Raw genomic sequence first — 23,991 nt, 5'->3', positions numbered from 1 at the left:
CATATCCTTCTACTATGGTAGTAGGTGGCCCAGATCTGCGGGGACTGGTGCAATCCTTTGCAAAAAGTCTCAAACCACCGCAGTTATAAGAAGCACCGATAGCCTTGTAGCATACCCCACCATGGTTCCTACCACAAGTCTCACAGGAACGGGGAGGAAAGGAACTTCTGGTTATCTGCTAACTAAATCTAGGTGGTCTCTGTCCCGAAAATCTTCCCCTTTCAGACTTTTTACTACTCTGTCCCCTGAAATTTTTCCTCTTTCCAGTATTACCACTAAAACTCTGATCTGCTGGCTTCCCACTCTTCTCTTTTTCTATCTTCTCTTTCACTGTTGTCCCTTCTGATTCTATCCTTTCTAACTCTAGGGCTTGAGATATTAGTTCAGAAAAATTGTCATGTCAGAATCTAACCACTTGCATTCTCAAACTGGGCTTCAACCGGCCTCAAACCTTTTACACTAGTCTCTGCTGGTGGTGAGTAAGCTCTCAGCATAGTGGCTCATGCGGAAAAATTCCCTTTCATACTCTGCCACTATTCAGTTTTCCTGTTTCAGACTTAAGAATTCCTGCAGTTTCATGTCCACATAGGCATCTGGGATGTATTTTTGTCTGAACTCTCTGAGGAAGTCGTCCCATGTCAATACTGGGGGTTCCACCAAGCTATGGGGGATGGTCTTCCATTAGTCATATGCATCCCCCTGTAATAATAAGAATGAATATTCAAACTTCAATTTCTCCTTGCAGTGTAGCTTCTTAAACACTCTTTCCATTCTCTCCAACCATTGCTCTACTTCCAAAGGGTCCACTGTACCCTTAAACATAGTAGCACCATACTTGATCAACTTATCATATTGCCTGGCTAGAGGCTGTGGTTGCACTACTAGTGCTTAAATTGGGACTTGAGTAGGCATATTCCCAGCCATTTGTTAGAACAAAGTAGCCATCTGCTAAGCGAATTGAGCAGGAAACTGTGACATGGGTGGAGTTGGTGCAGCTGACCCATTAGCATTTTAGAGAGCTGGGGCTTCCCCCTGTGCCTCAGCTTCTACTGATTGCACAACTGAACAATCTCCTTCCTCCATATACAATTAAAGGATATTCTATCTCTTGAACAAACAACACAAGGAGATTTCCCTCCATCAGTTCATATTCATAATGTAATGCATCGTATGTATTAAACAATAACATTGAGCAATTGTACTTATTAAGAAAAATACTCAAATTCACAGTTCAAAAGATGCTTTGAAAATTCTGATACCACTAAAATATGTCAAACCTTACCCCTCCGTAAGGTATAACATGATCCCATAGTATACCTAATGAATTACCGAACTTCACTTACTAATAACCCATTAAATATATTACTAGGGATTTTAAACCAATTTCCAATCATTTTAAAGTGGTGGGTAAGGTTTAATGATTACTAAAACCCTTTAATTGGAGTTTAGATCATAAATCAAATTTTTAATTAATTTGAAATCTCCAAAAATTTTACAGAAATTTCGGCAGAGTGCTGGTTATAATTTGAAAAAATAGTTCTTCAAAAACCTGTGAAAACACTCCCAATATACATTTAGATCTCAAACTTCAATACTCTCATCACAATCCAGTATCAACTTAACACCATTTCAAGCAATTCATAAAAAAAATTATTTCAAAAATAAACTGAAGCATTTCATTAAGTAAAATAATAGGTTTTCATTCCAACCATTTATACAGATCAAAAATAAATTTTAAAATTTAATATGCAACTGCTCAAAGCTAATGTACATACATACAGTTACATATACATTAAAATAAAATTTACAAGGGTATAATCTATATACCCAGTGATAACTCCCAAAATGCTGAACACTCCAAGTCATAAGCAGCCTACTCTGCTGCTTTATCTACTTCTTTACCTATGACAGCAATAAAAGTCTATCGCTGAGCCAATGACTCAGTGGTGCACAACTAAAAAAAACAGTAATAATAATTGACACAACAATTAAATCAAAATTTTACCAAATTAAATCGATTGAAAAATTAAACACATATAAATCATGCTATATTTCTAAAGCTAGATTTTATTCCATAAATCACAACATAAATTCTTTTAAAAGGTCACACAGCTTAACCATGACACCAATATTCAATTCATCTCAATAGCTAAAGGCTAATGAGGAATACCAAGGCTAGCTTGCACAAATATATGAGTACTCATTCAACTCTTCCTCAACTGGCACACACCTCAACACTTCAACTAGAGAGGGAATTCAAATCCAATTCATCCCACTAGGCAAGCTAGTGAGGAATTCAAGCATATAGTCATGATACTGTAGTTTCAAATCATTTCAATAATTTTCCAAGCATCAAAATATCATTCAATTCACATTCGTATTGTATTTAAAATAATTTCCCAAAAACTTGGGCTAGAATACAAAATTTTGTCAATCAAAGTATTCACTATAAATAAGGCCATAAATTAATTTCACAACTCATTTCATTCAAAATTCAATTTGAAATTCAAAAAGGGTAGTTGTTGTGCACAAACCTCTAATGAGTCACCTTTTTGTCTTGACTCACTTTTTCTTTATCCTTCTCAGTGTCTTTTTCTACTGAATCACACAATTTAGAGTGTTTCAATAATCATTCTAATAAATAATCCAATAATTAAATTTGTGTAGACTTAATCTACCCAATAAAATTTATAAAATTTGAGTCATGTATTTGGTGCATTTGTGTTTACTATTCACTTCACTATTCATTTCAAAATGTTGAATTTTTCATACTTAAGGAGTATACTAGTTCTAATTACTCTCACATACCACATTTTGGGTCACAATTGTGTTGGCATTGATTGCCAATTGAAATTCAAAACGCCCTAAGAGAAATTCTAAAATTTCAGTTTAGGTCACTTAGGTTTATTGTTCCATTGGACCTATCTACAATGGAAATTTGGCCAACTTGTCTTCATCAAAGTTGTTTCTTAATGTCTTAGCTTTAATTTCCTTTTTGAATCACTCCATTTGGAGTTTTATAGCTCAAGTAATGCCATTTTTACTTCGGCTGGCCGGATTAGTCAGATTCCAAAATTCTGGGCAATGTAAGGTTCTAGTAGATTTAGGGAGCTAATTTTTGTTAGCAATTTGAGTAGGTTATGGCTAAAATTTTAGTTTGTGTTCTTTATAAAAGTTGTTATACTATATCCTAGCTTTTCAATGGTTCAAAACTAAGGTCATTTGGACCTTTATACACAAAGTTATGACCATTTGAACATGTACTGTTCATTTGGTCAATTTTGCCCAATAATAGGGTACCAAATCCGGATTTAAGCAGATTTTAGGTCCATTTGGTGTTAGTTTTAGGGCAAGGTTTCTGCATGAAAAATGTTTCCTTATGACCTTATTTTGATCTCCAATTGGAGTAACCGAATTCAACTTATAACATCCTAAGTGGACAGGGGTCAATCTGTCCAGAATGCATCAAGCTCCTAACCATAACTTCACTCACTTTCATTTATCAATTTACATCCATAAATATTCTAATTGACCAAATCGAGCATCAACAATATCAATTGGTCATGAATTCTTAAAAATCCCTAATTTCACACCAAACCCTAACCACCATAACCTTAACTCACCAATTAGCACAATTCATATAAACTTACTTTACAAACAGAACACTTTATCCAACATCACTCAACATGCATAATTTAACCAAATTCATCAATTTCCTTGCCCTAACAAAGCTGGTTGAATTCCACCCCTATCATAGCATGCACAATTTTTCATTTTTCTAAATAATTTTCATTTATTCAACCTCAATTCTATACTTATATACCAATTGAAGTTAAGAGAGAGACTCACCTTTAATGGAGCTCTTTAAAGCATGAAATTCCCTCTTTCTTTCTTATTTTTCTTTCCTCATATCTTCAATTCAAGGCTCAACTTAAGATTTTCTACTAATTTGGGGAAGTTTTATGGAGGGAAGGTGAGGTTTCGAGCTTGAATTTGGAGTGGAAATGGAGGAAAAATGGAGAGGATGGGAGAGAGAAAGTGGCTCAGCCACTTGAAGAAGAAGACTAAAATTTTTTTCTTTTTTTTTAAAAATTTTTTATTTTATGTTAACATTTATCCCCAAATTTCTTAAATTTAAAATTATAAATTTATAAGATCATGCATGATGTCATAAAGCTTTTAATTTTTTTGAATTTCTTTTCTTTTATTTTCTTTTCTCCAATTCACCTCTTCAATTTAAATTTATTTTTTTATAATTTTAATTTCCTATATTTTAATAGACATTTAGGCCAAGGGTCACCTCTAAGGGTGAATTGACCAAATTGCTCCTTACTAGTCTAATCTGTTTTACCAATAATGCTAGATTGCTTCCTGAACCCTGATCTAATTATTTGAACTTGTTCTCAATTATTTTCTATGGTTTTTACATTTCCACTAACTTCACAATTATCCCTAGGCCTAGGGTACCATAGGGTCCCATTCAAAAATAGGGCAGTGACTGACCTCGCAGTCACTTTCTGGTTCAATCACCCATCGTTGTGGCCTCGACTCATTTAACCCATTATGCCTTGTTTTCTTTATTTTCATTTTGCCTTCATATAATTGCTATTAATTTTTGTTAATGGCCTTTCTAAATGACTTAAATATGGTTTTACACATCCCAACTATCCAGACAGATACTGGTCACCAGAATAGTAGAATGTACGAAACTAATAAACATAGGGGTGTTACAATGCAAATCAATAACATAAATATTTTCAATTCTTTTACCAATAAACAACATTGTGTTATCACTCATCCTAGACACAAAGTAAGATTTAGAGTTAAAAATAACTCTACAGCCCTTATCACATAGTTAACTAAAACTAAGCAAATTATGTTTTAAACCATCAACCAAAAGCACTTTGTCAAGAATAGGGGAGTTTTCATTACCAACCTTACCTATTCCCACAATTTTACCTTTACTATTATCACCAAAAGTCACTTGCCAACATCCATATTTCTTTTCAAGTGAAAGGAAGAGATTAGCATTTTCGATCATGTGTCTTGAACATTCACTATCCAAGTACTGCTTGCTTTCAAGCTTTGAGGATTTCAAGCACACCTACACATGATAATTTAATTTACTTTAGGTACCCAAATGTACTTGGGTCCTTGGGAGTTAGTAGTTCCATCATTAAAATCAAATATTCTACTATATCTAAGATGGATTTTCCTAATAGCACACCTATAGTTGGTGTGACCAAACTTGTCACAATAGTGATAATGACCATTGAACCTTCTTATTCTTGGTCTATATGCATGAAAGTGTGAATATGGTCTCATGTGACCATTCTTTTTATGTCCATTATGTGCATGTGAGCATGAGACATGGTGAGTGTGATGATGGTTATGAGGCCCAGTAACATGTCCCTTATAAAGGTTTGGCCTAGATGCAACTCTCCTAGATGTATATGTCCTATTTACATTTTGTCTAAAAGCAAGTTGAAGAAATAAAGTCTTTTTAGTTTCATTACCACAAGATTTCTTTGGCTCTTGTCCTTTAGGATTGGACACCTTTGGACTAGGCACTTGGGGACTAGGCTCATAAGAACTAGATGCTTTAACAAAGATGGTCTTGGAAGGAGGTGCTTGGGCAAATTTACTATAGGCAAGTCCATACTTGATGCTAGGAGACCTTTGAGAGTCCAAAATTGCATCAAGTTTGTCATTTCCTTTAGCAAATTTGGAAAGAGAAGTTTTTAGCTCAATAATTTCATTTTTTAACTTCTCATTTTCTAATGAGAGGTCATCTAAGGATTTTTACATATCATCCCCTAAAGGTTTATCATCCTTAATTAAGGTCTCATTTTCTTTCCTCAAACAAACTACTTCCTTTTTCAAGAGCTTATTTTTCTTATAACTTAGTTCTAGTTCATTATTCATAACTTTAAGAGCACTAACTAGTTCATCATAAGAAAATTCAACAATATCATCATAAGAAAATTCAACAATATCATCATTTAAAGTTACCTCATCAGAGCTTTCCTCTATTGCCATGAAGCACATGTTGGCAACTTCATCATTGATCTCTTCACCTTCACATCTTGTGGATATTGAGCATTCCATGCTTCTTATTCTTCTTGATTCTTTTTCATTGTCTTCCAAAGCAATTAAGCACATGTCAATCATGGAGTGTTCTTTGAAGCCTTTGTTCACAAGCGTTATCCACTTGCGGCATTTGCTTCATTTGTTAATGAGAGGAATAGTTTTTGGTGTACTTAACTTCATCAACTTGACAACAATGGTTAGAATTATATATAGAATCAAGAGAATCCCATATATCTTTAGCATTGGAGCATTTAGAAATTTTAGCATAAGAAAATTCATTTAAAGAAATTCTCAACATATGCATAGCTCTTATATTCAAAGAAAACATATACTTATCATGCTTACTCCATTCACCCTTTGTCTTTGGCACATGCTTACCATCTACTACTTTGATAGGAATGAAGGGACCATTTTCAATTATATCCCATAAATCCACTACTTCTAAATTAAGGAAGTAATACATCCTACTCTTCCAATAGAGAAAATCATGTCCATCAAAGAAAGGAGGTTTTACTATCGATTGACCTTCTTGTGCATTGAGGGTTACCATTGATCTTTGCTCTAAGATGATTAAGTCTTTGAATGAAGACCAACTCTGATACCACTTATTGTCCCTTGTAGCAACCTAAGAGGGGGGGTGAATTGGGTTCTAATTGCAAAATTAAGGACTAAAAGAAATTTAGACACAAAGAAGAGTAGAGGAAGAATGATGACACAAGAAATTTATAAAGGTTCGGCTATCCCAAGCCTACGTCCTCTCCTCAAGGCCTTCTTTGAGAGTTAACTCCACTAAAATTCTTCTTTGGGTGAAGAATAAACCCCTTACAATCACCACAAGAGCAAATACTTGCTCTTTTACAAATCCCTTTACACTCAAGAGCTATTTAAAGCTCTATCACACTCAAAATTACAATAAGTACTCATAACAACACTGAATAAACTCTCAGAACAAAGAGTTTACAACTTAAATATCAAGTTCTCAACATCAACTATGGTAGCTCAAGTTCTAGAGAGAAAGAATGAGGAAAATCTTTAGAACACAATAAATTTTCAAAAAGATTATTGTTGCCAAAAAACTTGTTTCTAGTTATAAATGGTGCCTATTTATAGTTTTTGCAAGAAAATAACCGTTGGGGGTATATTAAATGCTAAACTAGCCATTCAACTACCTAAAGCTTTATTTTATCGAGTTGTAGAAACTCAGGTTCGGCTGCTGTAGTCATTTACTTCGGCTACTGAAGGTTGGAGAGCTAAAAAATAGCTTTTGAAAAGTCACTTTTGGCTGCCGAAGTTACCACTTTCGGCTGCGAAGTGCTCTTTAGAAAAAATGGCTTTTAATACTCAAAAACCATGATTTAAAGAATAAACTTTGGCAGCCAAACTTTCCACTTTCGACTATTGAAGTACTCTCTGGATAGAAAGTGTCAAAAGGGCACTTAGGCTTTGGAAATGCGTAACTTTTGATCGGAACTTGGATTTTCGATTCATTTGAACCGTTGGAAAGATGATTTGATAAAATTTTCAATGAAAACACTTTCAAAAACAAATTTGCATTTCTCAAATGTCAAAATTTCATTTCACTTCCCCTTGGTCAAGAAAAAGTTTTAAGTAAAGACACTAAGAAATTAAGAGTTTAAAAAACTCATAACTTTTTGATCTGAACTCGGATTTTTAATTCTTTTGAACCATTGGAAAGCTAATTCAATGTATTTTGCAACTAAATACTTTTCAAAATTAATTTTGCATTCTTGAAAAATTTATTTATTTTTTCCTTGATAAAGAATTAGGTGAAAACTTAGTTGAATAAGATATTCTTAGTACCACCTAGACTCTAGCCAACATAATTAATTAAATGAGATTTATAAGATATAAAATAAATAAAAGTTACATTGTAGGGTCCCATAAATATTTTCTTCCTTATCTTGCTCTTCCTTAACCTTGATTTGAAGCAATTTGGCAATTTTGAATCTAAGGCTTACAAACTCAATACAAACACTTCTAAAGTATATTAGTAGTACACTAATTGTTTATTATCATCAAAATATGGGTTAAGACACCTAGGTCCAATAAGTCTTTAACTCATTGTTTCTACGATGGTTTGAATAAAGTGGCAAAAAATTAGGTAGATTATAGAGTTTGGGCAACTATGATCATTTTCTTCAAAGAGATCATGAGGAAGTCATTCACTTGTCAAATTTTGATTACCACTAGCATTAGGACCCTTTATTGTAAGGTTGGAGTCACCAATATCCTCCGCACCACTATCAATCCAATATTACACACCAATCATTTGAGCTACAAGAAGAGAAAGGAGTGAAACTTAAAGAGATGGTAGCTAAAATGGAAGATCTTGAAACATTAATGAAGAAAAATGAGCTATGAATCAAAATGATGAGTAAACTTTATGAGGAGAAATTAAACAATCAAAGTGGGGACACTGAGTTGAATGATTAAAAACCTTCATGGAAATTTGAATATGTAGAAGAAACGGAGCCTCAATTGGAAGAACAAAAACGGAGCCTCAATTGGAAGAACAAAATTCCTTTGAAGATGACTTACTAGTAGAGTTCCCATAAGAAGAGGAGTTACTAAAGAAGTGGAACTTGAAGTTAAAGAAAACAACTACTTTGTAGTTGGAGGGTCCTTAAAAGATTGTTTATTTGAAGATAAATTAAAAGAGAAATTAGTGGATGAGGAAATTGGTACAAGCATCAATTTTAGCTTATTGATCGTGCTTTCGCCGCTTAAAGACCTTTTTCTTCCATGGATACCTTTTGCACTTTTTTATATCCTCTATGAGTTTAAGCAATCTTCATTCCAAGCATGTGATTCCAAGATAAGTGTTGTTAGAGCAATGTATAGAAATGTTTTTTATCTTACCAATCTTGAGGGCATCCTGAATCAAGACCCATATAGGGTGTTATATGATAACTACTATGGGTGAAAGCTACTTTTTTATTAGCACTTCTAAAAAGGTCAAACTAATAACCTTAAATTAGTACTTCTTGGGAGGCAACACAAGCTTTACTTTTAATTTTTGCAGTTATTTATTTCATTTGTTTTATCACATTTCCAAACTTGTTTTGATATTTGTTTGCTTCATAGGCTCAAGAAGTTCTTAAAGGGAGTAATGGAAAACAAGCATACAACTCTTGAACAGGAGGCACGCTTCAAAGGGGAGTATTCCAAATATATTAGCTCTTCCTTATTGATTATGCTTATAATATAACTCTTAACCTTATTGTGATATCTTGATGACATTGAGGACAATGTCAAATTTGAGTTTGGGGTTGTAATAAAATTTGCATTTTAGGTTTTGGATTAATTTTAGGTAGAAAAATTTTGCATTTTTTGCATTGTGGTAATAAAATTGATGAAATTTTTATTTTTGCATTTTTCGACTCTTTTGATATGATAAGGATTGTTTTGATAGATGATTGAAGTAACTTTTTGAGGTTTGATAAGTTGATTACTTAGAAAAGTATAAGGGAAAGAATGTTCATAATGGAATTGATATCTAGCTTTGTGTAAATTATTTTTTCAGGGCATATGTACATCATTTCATTACAATGAAATTATGAGTTCTTAGAGCAAGTACGTATACATGGAAGTGATCTTCCAATTGTCTCACTATTCTTAGAATAGGACTTTTAAACTTATCGAGGTAAAATTCTAGCATACACTTGATTAAAAAATGATTTAGGTACTCTTTGATTTCAGCCTCATTATAGCCTTAACCACTCTTAATTAAAACATATCCCTTGTATCCAACTTAGGCCTATAGTTTTACCTATATAATTTTTTTTGTTTACCTGGCCCTTAACTCAAACACTTATCTTATCCTTGTAAGAGAGGTTTTTTGTAAAAGTGAGAGGTACACTAAAAACAAAAAGAAAAAAAAAAAGAGAAAAAGAAAAGAACAAAAATATGGAAAAAGAAATAAAATAGAAGTGCTAGTGTATAAAATAAATAAAGAATTATTCCACCTAAGTGGTCAAAAAATGAGTTTGGAAGTGGAACCAAGGAGGGACAAATGTAATAAATCCAAGAGTATAAATAAAATTCCTGTTGAGGCAGTGGGTATATAATAGGTTTCGAGGTATGATGAATCACTATCTTTAAGCTATTAATTGCTTCCGTTAGGTTTCTGCAAGGTTATGACAATATACCTCTAGGATACAACAAAACCTAAATTTTGTAGACAACAACTTCTGAAAATTTTTCTTAAGAACTTTTTGTACGAACAAAATTTAAAGAGACTAGAAGAGAAGAAGAAGAAGAAGAATAAGAAAATAGAAGTAGTATATATAATTTGAACAACTCATCTATATTTATAGAGAATAAAAAGTCATGGTATCTTTTCTAGACAAACACATCTATCTATTTCCAATAGACATGACTACTTATTTTAAATCAGCACCTCTTCTAATAGATGTAACTGTTTGTGTATAATAGACATGTCTGTTTATTAACAAGCACATATGTTATGGTACCTCTCCTAACAACTGTAACTGTGTGTAATAAACATGTTTGTTTATTAACTGACACATCTACTTATTAATAAATGCATCAGCTAGTAATTTATTTATTAAAATTAAAATAAAATAATTATTTTATTTTATACACATATATGCCAAGTGCAATTATAGAATAATATATATTTATTTAAATATATATAATTCTATATATTTCATTTTCTTTTCACTTCTTCCCTTTTTTGTATTTTAATAATGTGGGAATTCTTTGTTTCTCAACTATCTAGCATACAAGCTATTTATAACTATCTCTCACTTAGCTTATATTGTTAAATCCCATTGTTTCATATGTAATGAAAAGTTTCTTTCAATTTAAACCTTTTTTTAGTGTAAGTATTTTAAAGTTCTAAAGAAATCATGATGCCTTTAGCTTAAACCTAGATTCCTATTAAATAGAACTAGAAATACTACACACATGAACCAATTAGTTTGAACCAAAAGTTCACCAAAATTTCAGCACGAATATGGCCTTGTGCTATCTCCTATTTTCATGAATATTTACAAAAGTTATTCTAACTTTTTGTTGAAGTTGCACCACTTTCTATATTCATATAGGAGAAGTTTCCTTTGTAACAATATTAAACATCATTAAGAGTATAAATGCTTATCCTCATTCCATTAACTTAGTACATTAAGTACTTAATTATAACATTTATTAATAACTTGTTGTTACCCTTTAAACTTTATTTAGTAATAATATATAAAATATGATTCCCATCATTAGTAAATTTAATGAAATATTCTTAATCCTAATCCAGCACATGTACTTTTGATCTTATCTCTCAAGAGCTCTTATATTAAAGGAACTACTAGATTATTACAAGATTTAACATAAACAATGGTAATAAGATATCAGAGACTATTTGTCTCACATATTCATATTTATCGCAATATAAAGAAATAGATGGCATTAGTTGTGGCCACAACTTAATATCCAGTAACAAGTTTCTTGGCCATTATGCTTCTTTACTTACAGTTGCCAAATCTATGAGCTTGAATTCCATCATCAAATGATTTATATAAGTTTGTTTCTTTGATGCCCAATAAACAACACCTCCACTTAAGGTGAAATCCCAACTAGAGGTTAACTTATTATCATTAGCACTAGTTATCCAACTACCATCTATAAATCTTTTTTGCAATATTAGAAATTTATTACGGAATAATCCATAGTTTATAGTTCCTTTTAAATATCCAAAAACCCTTAAAATTTCTTTCCTATATTCCATACTAGGATTACTAGTATATCTTGATAATTTACATATTGTAAAAGTAATAATGCATAGCACATATTAAACTACCAATAGTATTAGCATACTCAATTTCAGTAATTGCTCTACCGGAATTTTCAGTCAATTTATAAGAAATATCATGTAGAGTATTTGTTTTTCTCAATATAATGAGATTGATAGAAAGAAAACCCCCCATTATATTTCTTTACTTTGATACCTAAGATTATATCTACTTTTTTTATCTTTCATTTTAAATTTTGAGGTTAAATACTTCTTTGTATCATTCACACTTTCCATATTTGTTTCAATTATAAGCATGTCATTGTTATAAAGACAAATCATCACACCAAAATCTTTTTCAATGTGCAAGTGTTTCTAAATCTATTTAAGAGAAAAAGTCTCCTATAGTATGTAGTAATTTCTTCCTTTAACAATTCCAATTAGGAGGAAGTTTTGCTATTATTCTTCCTACTTGAAATGACTTAGGAACTATTACTTTCAAATTCTTAAGTTTTGAAATAAGGATATGTATCTCATGAAAGGATATGTAACTCATAGTTTGATCTATAACAGACACATTATTAACCATTTGGAATTCAAAAATGTTTCATGTAAGAATTTATCCTCACTTCATTTTTTTCTGTGTTGTATTTGAACTCCAGCAAATTTCAGATTTCCTTTGAGACTTGGTAGAGATAAATAGATCATTTAGCCTATCTAACAAGATGTTGAGAATATGATCTCTATAGAACAATTCATCTTTTTTACGCTTTTTTTTTTCTCGATCTGCTTTCACCTTTTCAGCAAATATAATTTGTTCCTTTAAAATGATCTACTTTCATGATCACTTGATTCATTACAAAAATAACCTTGGACTCCATTGTGATTAATACCTTAAGATTATTGAGGCAGTGGGTGTAGAATACGCTTTAAGGTGTAATGAATCACTATCTTTAAGGTATTAATTGCCCCTACTAGATTATTGCAAGGTTATGGTAATATAACTCTAGGATACAATAAAGCATGAAATCTACAAACAATAACTTATAAAGATTTCCTTTAAGAACTTGTTATATGAACAAAATTTAGAGAGATAAGAAGAGAAGAAGAAGAAGAAAAAGAAGAAAAAGAAGAAAATAGAAGTAGTATATATAATTTGAACAACTCATCCATATTTATAGAGAATGAAAAATTATTGCATCTTTTCTAGATAGACATATCTATCTATTTCCAACAAAATTCTTCATAGATGTTTTCAATTATTTTGGATTTTATCCCAGGATGTTAGTGCCAAACTTGATTCAGTTTTTGAGCTGTTTTGAGAATGTCTACAATTTATCCTCCTGTTCCTCTTTTCAAAATGTTCTTTTAGGCCGTAAGGCAAGCGAACAACTTTTATGGGTCCAGCGGCCACTAGAACATGTCTCTTTTTATTAGCTACATGGATTCCATTCACGGGTGGAATGTGACACCCCTTACCTGTCTACAGTGTAGCCGAGCAAGATATGCCACACAGTGTACTGGAGCACCAAATCATATTTCCATTACAATTTACCCTTTTTAATTCATTTATTTATAATTTTTATTAATCTGAATTTTTTGCAAATTTTATAGAAAATTCGGCAGAGTGCATGCTGTAAATTGGAGAAACAGTTCTTCTGAATCTGTTAAAAACGCTTCCAATATAAATCATATTATCAATCTCAGTCAACCACAACATATTTCCACAATTTCTCAAATGACTTCAATATTTCAAAATTCAATTCATTTCATATCATACTCAACTCAATAAGAAATACTCAAATTTATTACTGAACATGATTTATAGATAATTACATCAAAACATAATTACATGAGTTTATAATATACATGGCAAAATAAAAGTCTAATTATAAAAGTTTACAAAATACAAAATATCAAAAGTAGCCTAATGTCCTACCAATGTACTGCAAATGTGAGGTGACTCTGGACTCTGTGCAGATCTGAAAGTTCACCCGGTCTGAGGTCTGCTAGACTCCCCAGCTATGTCTCCAGTACCTGCGCGTGGCAAAAGCAACGCGCTAAGCAATTCTGCTTAGTGGTGATAATATAAAATAAAATAACTAAAATAAAATAAATATGCAGAATGTATGTTTATATTTTATGTAGACTTAATTTCTGACATTTATTACAGTATTATTCGATTAAAATTTGGTAAGATTTATTTCAATTGCCTGAGTAACCTATACTAGTCGACTGGACTGGATAAATGGGTAAACTGGCACGGGGTACCAAGTACCTCGGACCATCACACCATCGGTCACATTGTGTCTCCCGACATGCAACAGAATAGCTAATAAGCTGTAATAATTATCAAGGATAAAACCAAAGTATAACAACTCAATCAACATAGCCAAAGGCTATTATATCACAGAATGGCACGTGAGGCCATAAAACACAGAATGGCATGGAGCCATATGCAGTACTACTAACAGAACCCTATTGGCATGCCAACCTATCCAAACCAATCTTGCTAGGTGTACTAGGGCATGTTACACTTTTAAATTGTATAATTCTTGAAATTTAAGTTTAAGTGTTACTATTCATTTCATTAGTCAACTAAAAAGTTGACTTTTGCATAGACAATATGTACACTAGTTCTAATACTCCCAACATACCACATTTTGCATTCTAAAGTTATTGGTATTAGTTGCCAATACCATTTCTAAGCTTAGTGTTAGTTGTTCAAAATTTTCATATTACAAGCTTTGTGTTTACTGTTCCATTGGTCATTTTTACAGTGGGAATTTGGCAAAGTTATCAACATGAAAGTTGTTCCTTATTGTGTCTAGTTACATTTATTTTTTTGAATCACTCAATTTGGAGTTTTGTAACTCAAGTTATGGCCTAAACATAATAACTGGCCAGATTGCAAACTTTCCAGATTTTATGGACTGACCAAATCTACAGTGTTTTGTACAGTGACTACAGGTCACTTTTTGAATATGTTATGGTCAAAATTTCGGTTAGGTTTCTTCATGAAAGTTGTAGTTCTATATCTTAGCTTTCTGCTGGTCAAATTTAAGATCAATTGGACCTTTATACACTGAGTTATGACCAAATGAATAAATACCGTTCATTTGGTCATTTTGCTCAGGCAGAATGCAGGTCACCTGGATTAGGGTAATTTTTAAGTCAACTTAGTTTGGTTTTCTGGGCAGGGTTTCTTCACCAAAGTTATGCAATTATGTGTCTAGTTTACAATTGGCCTACACAACTTCAGTTATAGCTGCCCAAACCTACTGGACTCACACCCAGTCCTGTAGGTCACCAAGGGCAGCAACACTAACTTCAATTCCCACTAAACAAACCACTTCATTTCTTATTCACACATAACCAAATGGTCACTAATTGACCATTAAAACTTACTTTCACCATTACATGATCAAAGTCTCAATTTCATACCCAAACCGTAACTCAACCATCTCAAATCATGCATTCACTTACCTTTCACTATCCTAAACAATAGATTAGTGTTAAGGGTAGCCACAATACCATTTTAATTCTAAGAAATCTTCAAAACCCTACCAAGTTCAAGGCTGCCAAAAATATTGGGGAAGATATGCTCTTGATTTTATTTAAATTTCTTTGTAAATATCCACTAATTCTACTCCTTCCATATGAATTTAAAGAAAGAAAACAAGTTTGGTCACTAACCTCTAATGGAGTCACTTTTCAAGCTTGCAAAAGCTTCTATTTGTCACTTCTTTTTGCTCCCAAAAGCTTCATCAAGATGAAATACCAAGTTTTATGTTGCCAAGTTAGGGTTTTGTTGAGAGAAGACTAAGGAAATGAAGCTTGGTGAACTTGAAAATAGTGGAGTGAGGGAGAGAGTATAGTGCGGCTTGAAGAAGAAGAGAATGGCTACTGGTTTTTCTAGAATTTTTGACCTCTTTTTTTTTATGTATTATAATTGTATTTCTTTAATTTGATTGGCCATAGAATTTAATTACCTCATGCTTACATAAGTAATAGGTAGTAAATCCCATTTATTTCATTTTCTTTTCTTTCTCTTGCTATTCATTTTTAATAAAATTTTCATCAATATTTGTTCATATTTTAAGTCATATAATTCACTTACATAAATGGACAAGTTGGTCAAAAATCATCTCTGAAGACCAAATGACCAAAATGCCCTCCGTTTGGCTTAACGAGCTAAAATTGTGTGTACCGATTGCTTAAATTTTTCTTGTGTTTTCTTAATATTTTATTGTCATTGGAACCCCAATAATCCTTCCCTGAGGTCTCAAAAATTATTTCATGAAGTTTTCTCCGAGTCTAAGGTTGCTAACGGCCTTCACCATCACTTCCCCTTCGAGTTACTCATCACTGGGGTTTCGGCTCGTTTAACCTTAGTGCATTTCATTCCTAAAAATTTTCCTTTATTTTTCTGATCATTATTTGGTTTATTTATAACTCCTCACTCTAGTATAATTATAATTTGAAATATTCTAGCTGCCCGGACCGACATTGGTTATCAGAACAGTAGATTGTACGGACTAGCTAAAGTGAGGATGTTACAGCTCTTCCCCTCTAATAAAAATTTCATCCTCGAAATTTACCTAATGCAAACAGTTGAGGGAACTGTTGCCTCATTGTCTCTTCACTTTCCTAAGTTGCCTCTTCGATATTACGGTGCCTCCAAAGTACTTTCACCAGTGGAATTTGTTTATTTCTCAGTTCCTTCACTTCCCGAGCCAGTATCCATATAGGTTCTTCTGCATATGTCAAGTCCAGTTGGATTTCGATCTCTTTCATGGAGATGACATGTGAAGGGTCTGAGCGGTATCTTCTTAGCATAGAGACATGGAATACATTATGGATCTTATCCAGTTCTGGTAGTCAAACTAGCCGATAGGCCACTGGTCCAACACGTTCAATAACTTCATGTGGGCCAATGAACCTAGGGCTTAACTTACCTTTTCTTCCAAACCTCAGTACCTTCTTCCACGGTGAGACTTTGAGAAACACTTTGTCGCCAACTGCATACTCTATCTCTTTTCTCTTCAAATCGACATAAGATTTCTGTCTATCTGAGGCAACCTTCAAATTTCCTTCGATTATTTTTACTTTCTCCTCAGTCTGTTTCACCAGGTCTGGTCCTACCAGTTTATCTTCACCTAATTCAGTCCAACATACTGGGGTTCTACACTTCCTCCCATACAGTGCTTCATATGGGGCCATTTGAATGCTAGCTTGGTAACTATTGTTATATGCAAATTCTGCCAGTGGAAGATATCTATCCCAACTCCCCTCAAACTCAATGACACAACTCCTCAGCATATTCTCTAGGATCTATCACATAATTCACATTGTTACTATCATTTCAATTTATTAGTTATAAAAATTCAATTAGTTTTTAAATTTATTTAGATTACTCGTTCCGACTGTCCATCCGTTCAAGGATGAAAAGCCATGCTAAAGTGGAGTTGTGTGCCCAAGGCTTCTTGCAACTTTTTCCAAAATCTCAAGATAAACCTTGGGTCTGGGTCAGATATGATGAAAAGTGGGATTCCATATAGTCTAACTATCTCACTGATATACAATTCTGCTAACTTCTCCAGTGAGTAGTCAGTCCTAACTGGCAGAAAATGTGTTAACTTCATCAATCTATCCATTATCACCCATACTGCATCATGCTTCTTCTGGGTGAGAGGTAGACCACTAACAAAGCCCATAGTGACTTGGTCCCATTTCCATTCAGGTATGCTTATAGGCTATAGCAATCCTGATGGAACTTGATGTTCTACTTTAACTTGCTGACATATCAAGCACTTAGTAACATAATTAGCTATGTCCTTCTTCATACCAGGCCACCAATAATGAGGCTTCAAATCATTATACATTTTTGTGCTTCCTGGGTGTATAGCATAAACACTAGTGTGTGCTTCTTTCAGAATACTAACCTTCAGTTCCCTATCATTTGGTACACACACTATTCCTCTGTAGTACAGACACCCATCTGCTTTCACCTTATAATCAGTTTCCTTCCTCTCTGGAATTTTACCCACAATAGCCATTAATTTTTCATCTGCCTTCTGCCCATCTTTTATCTGCTGTAGCAGGTTTGGCCTCATTTGTAGCTCAGCCAAAATAGCTCCATCTTGAGCTAGGGACAGACGGGCATTTAGTGATCTTAAAGCTGTGATGGACTTCCAGCTCAAGGCATTAGCAACTATATTTGCGTTTCCAGGATGGTAATCTATCACACAATCATAGTCCTTTAGGAATTCAATCCATTGCCTCTGTCTAAGATTGAGCTCCTTCTGGGTTGGCAAATATTTTAGACTTTTGTGGTCTGTATAGATATAGCATTTTTTACCATACAAGTAATGCCTCCATATCTTCAATGCGAAGATAATTGCTACTAACTCCAGGTCATGAGTAGGGTAGTTCTGTTCATATGGCCTTAACTGCCTAGAAGCATAGGAGACCACTTTCCCTTCTTGCATCAATACACACCCTAACCCATTATGCGAGGCATCACTGTAGACCACAAAGTCCTTTCCCGACACTGGTTGTGTTAACACTGGTGCTTCTGTCAAAATAGCCTTTAGCCTCTCAAAACTGGCTTGGCACTTATCGTTCCAGCCAAATTTTGCATTTTTGTGTAACAACTTGGTCATTGGAGCAGCTATGAGAGAAAACCCCTTCACAAATCTTCTGTAATACCCAGCTAGCCCCAAGAAACTTTGAACCTTAGTTGTATTTCTGAGAGGTTTCCATTCCATCACTGCTTTAATCTTTTTGGGATCCACTCTAATCCCCTCAGCTAATACTATATGTCCAAGGAAGGAGATTTCACTCATCCAGAAGTCACACTTGGACAGCTTAGCATACAACTTCTTTTCTCGCAGGGTTTGCAGAACAATCCTCAAATGTTCATCATGTTCTTCCCTAGTCTTGGAATACACCAAAATATCATTAATAAAGACCACTATGAACCAATCTAAATAAGTATGGAAGATACAGTTCATAAGGTCCATAAATGCTGCTGGTGCATTTGTTAACCCAAATGGCATCACTAGGAATTCATAATGCCCATTCTAGGTTCTGAATGCAGTTTTAGACACATCTGCATCCTTTCCCCTCAGCTGATGATACCCTGATCTGAGATCAATTTTTGAAAATACACCAGCTCCCTTTAACTGATCAAAGAGATCGTCAATTCTGGGCAACGGATATTTATTCTTCACAGTTACTTTGTTCAACTGTCGATAATCAATGCATAATCTTAAGGTTCCATCCTTTTTCTTCACAAATAGGACCGGAGCTCCCCATGGTGACACACTGGGGCGTATGAACCCCTTATCGAGTAACTCCTGCAACTGAATTTTCAACTCTCAATTCAGTGGGTGCCATCCTATAATGAGCAATAGAAATTGGTACTGTACCCGGCATTACCTCAATAGCAAATTTGACTTCCCTTTTTGGTGGTAAACTAGGCAATTCTTCAGGAAATATGTCTGGGAAGTCTCTTATTGTGGGTATATCACACAAGTTTGGCTTAGCCTACCTAGTATCAACCACATGTGCTAGGTAAACTTTACAGCCTTTTCTCATCAATATTCTTGCAACTGTGGTTGAGATAACCTTGGATAAGAAATTTGTCATTTTCCCCACAACTGAAATCTCATTAACCTCAGGAGTTTTCAGAGAAATCCTCTTCAGTTTGTAATCAACTATTGCCTGATGATGTGACAACCAGTCCATTCCCAAAATCACATCAAACTCGTGGAAGGGCAATTCAATTAGGTCTACCGAGAATTCATACCCCTGAATCCTCAACGGGCAACCTTTATACACCTTATTCACTACCACACTGTAGCCTAGTGGATTTGTGACCAGAATATCTTGATCACTCTCCTCTATTGAAACTTTTCTCTCTACGGGTAGTTTGATGCAGATGTATGAATGAGTGGATCCTGGATCCACCAATGCATACACAGATGTGTTGTAGAGGGAGAACATACCCATGATGACATCCGGGGCATCTTGCTCCTCCTGAGCTCTTATGGCATAGGCTCTGGCAGGTACTCTGGCGTCCAGCCTCTCAGCTGACTTAGATGCTGGCCTTAGTGATGGACCAGCTGCCTCAGATTTACCGGACTTCCTACCCCTTTGAAGTGCAGGGGCAGGCCTATCAGCTTGTGTTGGGGCAACTGTAGTAGTCCTCTTCGGACAATTTTTGATCTGATGTTCTGTAGATCCACACCATAAGCATGCACCAATCACTCGCCAATAGTCCCCCTTATGCCACTTCTGGCAGTATGGACAGGCAAAAGATGTTGGGGCTGGTCCCCTGAACACCGTCCCTAGAGAGCTGCCCACTAATGGGGTGGACTAGCCTCTCCTAGGTGTGAACTATAGTCTGGGCCCTTGGGACTGACCCTGACCTTGTGGTTGTCCCGAACTCTGAGCAGGAGGACCCTTACTCTTCTTACTGGGAGTAGAAAATGAACTGGACTGACCTGGACCCCTCTTCTGCTGTCATTCCCTTTTATTTTGCTCATTTATTCGGACTCTTTTTACTTTCGATGCATCATTTACTAATTTGGCAAAATCCGTGATCTCCAATGTTGTTATCATGACTTTGATGTTATCATTGAGCCCTTCTTCGAATCTTTTGCACCTCCTGCCTCTGTAGGGACTATTTCCCTCCCATACCGGCTCAGTCTAACGAATTCACACTCATACTCTACCACTGATAATTGCCTCTATCTCAGACTGATAAATTCTCTCCTTCTCTCTTCTAAATACACTTTACTGATATACTTTTTCCTGAACTCCGTGAGGAAGAAATCCCAAGTGATTTGATCTGGTTGCACCTCACTGGATACTGTGTCCTACCACTGGTATACATCATCTTGAAGTAGGGACACAGCACCCTCCAGGTTCTGCTCGGGAGTGCAATGAAGCTGTTTCAACACTCTGACTGTTCTATCCAACCAGTTTTCAGCTGTCATGGGATTATCCTCCTTCTTCCTAAAGAAATCCACAGCCCCATGTTTTCGTAGTTTCTCTAAATGGGACTTCTGTGGTGCTGGTGGAGGTTGTGGCTGTTGTTGTGGTGGTGGAATTGCCCCCATCATTTGCCAATAAATTATGTCATTTGCTGAAATAATGCAAATTGAGGTTGGGCAGGTGCCTCAGCTACTGGTGGAGTAGATTCTCCCCTACCTCCAGATTCAAACCTTGGTGGAGCACGACTCTCCACCTCTTCATCAACTGCTCTTTGAGAAGCAGGATCCATATCCTAATCAAAATAAGAAAATAAATAAATCTGCATCAGTGTCACCTCAACAGTTACAATTGCAATGTAATGGTATGCACTCTATCTAAGCCCAGAAACGCCTAAACCGATGCTCTGATACCACTAAATGTGACACCCTTTACCTGCCTACAGTGTAGCCGAGCAAGATATGCCACACAATGTGCTGGAGCACCAAATCATATTTCCATTACAATTTACCCTTTTTAATTCATTTATTTATAATTTTCATTAATCTGAATTTTTCGCAAATTTTATAGAAAATTCGGCAGAGTGCCGGCTGTAAATTGGAAAAACAGTTATTCTGAATCTGTTAAAAACACTTCCAATATAATCATATTATCAATCTCAGTCAACCACCAATATATTTCCACAATTTCTCAAATGACTTCAATATTTCAAAATTTAATTCATTTCATATCATACTCAACTCAATAAGAAATACTCAAACTTATTACTGAACATGATTTATAGATAATTACATCAAAACATAATTACATGAGTTTATAATATACATGGCAAAATAAAGGTCTGATTACAAAAGTTTATAAAATACCAAAAGTAGCCTAATGTCTTACCAATGCACTGCAAATGTGAGGTGACTCTGGACTCTATGTGCAGATCTGAAAGTTCACCCGGTCTGAGGTCTGCTGGACTCCCCAGCTATGTCTCCAGTACCTGCGCATGGCAAAAGCGACGCGCTAAGCAATTCTGCTTAGTGGTAACAATATAAAATAAAATAACTAAAATAAAATAAATATGCAGAATATATGTTTATATTTTATGTAGACTTAATTTCTGATATTTATTACAGTATTATTCGATTAAAATTTAGTAAGATTTATTTCAATTGCCCTAGTAACCTATACTAGTCGACTGGACTGGATAAAAAAGTAAACTAGCATGGGGTACCAAGTACCTCAGACTATCACACCATCGGTCACATTGTGTCTCCCGGTATGCAACAGAATAGCTAATAAGCTGTAATAATTATCAGGGATAAAACCCAAGTATAATAACTCAATCAACATAGCCAAAGGCTATTATATCATAGAATGGCACATGAGGCCATAAAACACATAATGGAATGGAGCCATATGCAGTACTGCTAACAGAACCCTATTGGCATGCCAACCTATCCAAACCAATCTTGCTAGGTGTACTAAGGCATGTTACACTTTTAAATTGTACAATTCTTGAAATTTAAGTTTAGGTGTTACTATTCATTTCATTAGTCAACTAAAATATTGACTTTTGCATAGGCAATAGGTACATTGGTTCTAATACTCCCAACATACCACATTTTGCATTCTAAAGTTGTTGGTATTGGTTGCCAATACCATTTCTAAGCTTAGTGTTAGTTGTTCAAAATTTTTAGATTTTAAGCCTTGTGTTTACTGTTCCATTGGTCATTTTTACAGTGGGAATTTGGCAAAGTTGTCAGCATGAAAGTTGTTCCTTATTGTGTATAGTTACATTTATTTTTTTGACTCACTCCATTTGGAGTTTTGTAGCTCAAGTTATGGCCTAAACACCATAACTGGCCGAATTGTAAACTTTCCAAATTTTCTGGACTAACCAAATCTATAGTGTTTTGTGCAGTGATTGTAGGTCACTTTTTGAACATGTTATGATCAAAATTTGGGTTAGGTTTCTCATGAAAGTTGTAGGTCTATATCTCAGCTTTCTGTTGGTCAAATTTCAGATCAATTGGACCTTTCTACACTAAGTTATGACTAAATGAATAAACACTGTTCATTTGGTCATTTTGCTCAGGTAGAATGTAGGTCACCCGGATTAGGGTAATTTTTAAGTCAACTTAGTTTGGTTTTCTAGGCAGGGTTTCTTCACCAAAGTTGTGCTATTATGTGTCTAGTTTCATGTGCAATTAGCCTTGCACCAATTAAACCTACACAACTCCAGTTATAGCAGTCCAAACCTGCTGGATTCACACCCAGTCCTGTAGGTCACCAAGGGCAGCAATACTAACTTCAATTCCTACTAAACAAACCACTTCATTTCTTATTCACACATAACCAAAAGGTCACTAATTGACCATTAAAACTTACTTTCACCATTACATGATCAAAGTCTCAATTTCATACCCAAAACCTAACTCAACCATCTCAAATCATCCATTCACTTAACTTTCACTATCCTAAACAATAGATTAGTGTTAAGGGCAGCCACAATACCATTTTAATTCTAAGAAATCTTCAAAACCCTACCAAGTTCAAGGCTGCCAAAAATATTGGGGAAGGTATGCTCATGATTTTATTTAAATTTCTTTGTAAATATCCACTAATTCTACTCCTTCCACATGAATTTAAAGAAACAAAACAAGTTTGGTCACTAACCTCTAATGGAGTCACTTTTCAAGCTTGCAAAAGCTCTTATTTGTCACTTCTTTTTGTTCCCAAAAGCTTCACCAAGATGAAATACCAAAGTTTTATGTTGCCAAGTTATGGTTTTGTTGAGAGAAGACTAAGGAAATGAAGCTTTGTTAACTTGAAATGGAGGAGTGAGGGAGAGAGTATGGTGCGGCTTGAAGAAGAAGAGAATGGCTGCTGGTTTTTCTAGAATTTCTGACCTCTTTTTTTTATGTATTATAATTGTATTTCTTTAATTTGATTGGCCATAGAATTTAATTACCTCATGCTTACATAAGCATTAGGTAATAAATCCCATTTATTTTCATTTTCTTTTCTTTCTCTTGCTATTCATTTTTAATAAATTTTTCATCAATATTTGTTCATATTTTATGTCATATAATTCACTTACATAAATGGACAAGTTGATCAAAAATCATCTCTGAAGACGAAAT

Source organism: Hevea brasiliensis, chromosome 10, assembly GCF_030052815.1.
Source record: "Hevea brasiliensis isolate MT/VB/25A 57/8 chromosome 10, ASM3005281v1, whole genome shotgun sequence".
Lineage (NCBI taxonomy): Eukaryota > Viridiplantae > Streptophyta > Magnoliopsida > Malpighiales > Euphorbiaceae > Hevea > Hevea brasiliensis.
Note: the sequence above shows the minus strand (reverse complement) of the source record.